This window comes from Schistosoma mansoni (assembly GCF_000237925.1).
Source record: "Schistosoma mansoni, WGS project CABG00000000 data, supercontig 0247, strain Puerto Rico, whole genome shotgun sequence".
Classification (NCBI taxonomy): Eukaryota; Metazoa; Platyhelminthes; class Trematoda; order Strigeidida; family Schistosomatidae; genus Schistosoma; species Schistosoma mansoni.
Window position 1 is genome coordinate 174661 of NW_017386110.1, and position 2958 is coordinate 177618.

Here is a 2958-nt window from a genome sequence, read left to right on the forward strand (position 1 = left end):
ATGTTCATTCGTTGTTTTGATTAAACATTAAATGTTATATGTGAATCCAGGAATCATTGATCAAGGGAATGTCCAAATCATTTTACTATTTAGAGTCACTCTAGAATCAATAAACTGGTTGAAACCCATGTCAAACAGAATTCAAAATATTAAAAGTAGGATGGTTTACTGTTAAGGGTTCTACAAATTTATACTAATGGTATAACCGTAGTTTATGTTACATGCAACATGTAGCAAATACGGATTGGTGGAAACTCGTCCATAATTATAGAAAATATAGTAAAATGTGAAACAATGAATTTCTGACTTGCATATTACAGTCATCTCCCTATTCTTCTTTAACCCATTGATCATTACGCAACCTCCTTTTGATATTTGAAATCTGGGATCACTATATGAAACAATAAATTTTATTGGTAATGAAGAAGTATTCCTATTTATCAAGCAGACACAGAGCTGAATGTTTCACTCCGAATTCATTGAAGTTTTAATTCTAATCTTAGTATTCGAGTCAATTATACATGAAGGTCAAGATCTGATTGGACTACTACTAAAAGTGTACAGAATGAAAATTCTTCACTAGCCGTTATCTCATTATAATGAAGGATCTCCGATGTCTGTAGGTAATTAGTAGATATGTTCATCAGTGAATAATTAGATATTCTCCAAACATGATTTTAGATAATAGTAATAGTACAATGACGAGATAAGCTTGTTCATTCAAATGATTTTGATTTTAGACAAGTTATATATATACTACTTATCAATATTCGGTAAATAGTTTAATTCCTGGCAATTTCTACGCTTATGTTGTAACGTTTGTCGTATAATATTCTGAAATATTTACATATACTTACAACATTTATTATATTTATCATTATAATTACTTTATCTCAATCATTGTAGTGGTTATTCACAAATTGTGTGTTTATTTAACTCTTGTTTGAACGCACCAGTTTCTTTATTGATTGCTCTTGATTCGGCTTTCGTTTGTTGGCAAACTGTTACCAAGTTTAGATATAACTAACATCTGTCTTTTGCACTATCGTATGTTGCAATTATTCTTTATGTTATTGTTACAGGAAGCATTTTTTATTTCAGACAAAAAGATACGGTAAACGCCTTAGACACCTCACATGTTGAGTTGAGTTTGGTTACTAATCTTTGTATATTATTCATTAAAAAACCTCTATTTTAGACAAATCGTTGCTTTGTGAACTTCGATTGTGCGCGTATCTCAATCTGACGACGTAAACGCTTCAATAGGTTCGACAATCTATTTTTCCGTGATGGAGTGATAAACTTTGTATATTAGATTACTAGCAACTGTCTTAATTGTTTATCAAATATGTATTAACTTACTTTTCTAGACATTTTCCATAATGTGTTGACCTTCCAAATATAACGATTTTTCCAGAATTACGCTGTTTCTTTAAACTAACTCGTAAACTGCTTTTAAGTGATCAATAGATTGACCGCCTTAGTAAGGCTGATGCCATCTGAGATACTGTTAACATGTTCATCTTACCTATCTGACTTCGGAAGAAAATAATCATCCTAGTGGTCAATAGTTTCAGAAGCCGTTACATTTCTTCAAATATAAATTATGATTTTACTTTCTCACCTTGTTCCTAAGCTTCACTCAAATAATTCATCTTCTTTCTGCATTTTGAACTGAATTATCTATGACGCAATCTATTTATAGAATCCTGTCTCAGCCTTTTTATTATTTTCGTCTTCATAAACATTCCTAGTTAACTTGTAGGGAAATCTGTATGGATGATCTTTTAATTCTTTCAAAATAACTGTCTTCTTACCAGTATACATCTACGTCAACTACAACCTTAAAAAGGACGTCTGTTATATAAAATTTGGGTACTTAATTTTTTCATGTGATTAATATGATGGAGAAAATATATTCTCAACGTACTAGATGAATAAGCTTTTCTATCCATATTTATACAATTTGTTATCCACTGTAATAACCAACATACCAGTCTTAATACCTTCATATGGATTGAAATAATGAGGAATAAAAATTGATTTGATTAGGTTAATGAGATGATATAAAACTAAAAGATTTTATGGGTCCCAACTGTTTGTTTATAATTATTTGTTTATATTTTTTCTAATGGATCATTTCTTTATAGGGTTCAACTGTTATTACTTACGAAACACTGGAATCCCAAGTTAATAAAACACCTGAAAAATGTGTTTCAATTATAAATGGGTTTTGATTTTCCCTACCACTTAGCTGTTTATTGACTTGAGGTACCTCAATATAAAGTGACAGGTAATATAAATGATTCAAATACAATCATACTGGAGTCATTTATCAAGCATCAAATATTCTACTGTTAATTAAAATAAATCATAATGTCACACACATTAATTGAAAGAGAGAATTCAGAGAAGAAAATTTTCTTTTCGACGAAATAATTTACTTAAGCTGTACATTCGTATGTATAGTTATATGGAGAATATATGTCTACAGGAGGCTAGGAAAGATTGCATTATAAATTGATTCGATAATAAATAACAAATGAGGTGACATACTAATCAAGGGGTTAGGAATAGAATAAATTCCATAGTTGAAAGCGTGAGTCTATTGAAGCTAGACCACCATGGGAAACCTGGAAGCACTAGACAGCTGTCTCGTCCTATTATGGGACTCCTCAGCAGTGCGCACCCACGATCCCGTACTCGCGAAATTCTAACCCATGACCTACCAGTCTGGAGCCAGAACCCTTGACCGATAGACCACTGAGCCGGCATCCAACGGTGTTAATGTCCAACTTCAACTGATCCACGAAGTTCAAACCGGGTCTGTCGTGTGATATCGACTCACTAAAAACATGATCTGAAAAGATTTCCACCTTGCTTCCTACATTCCACCATCTCACTGTACTCCGCTCGTTGCCTGCTCACTGTTCGCATAAACAGATTCTTACGACTCAG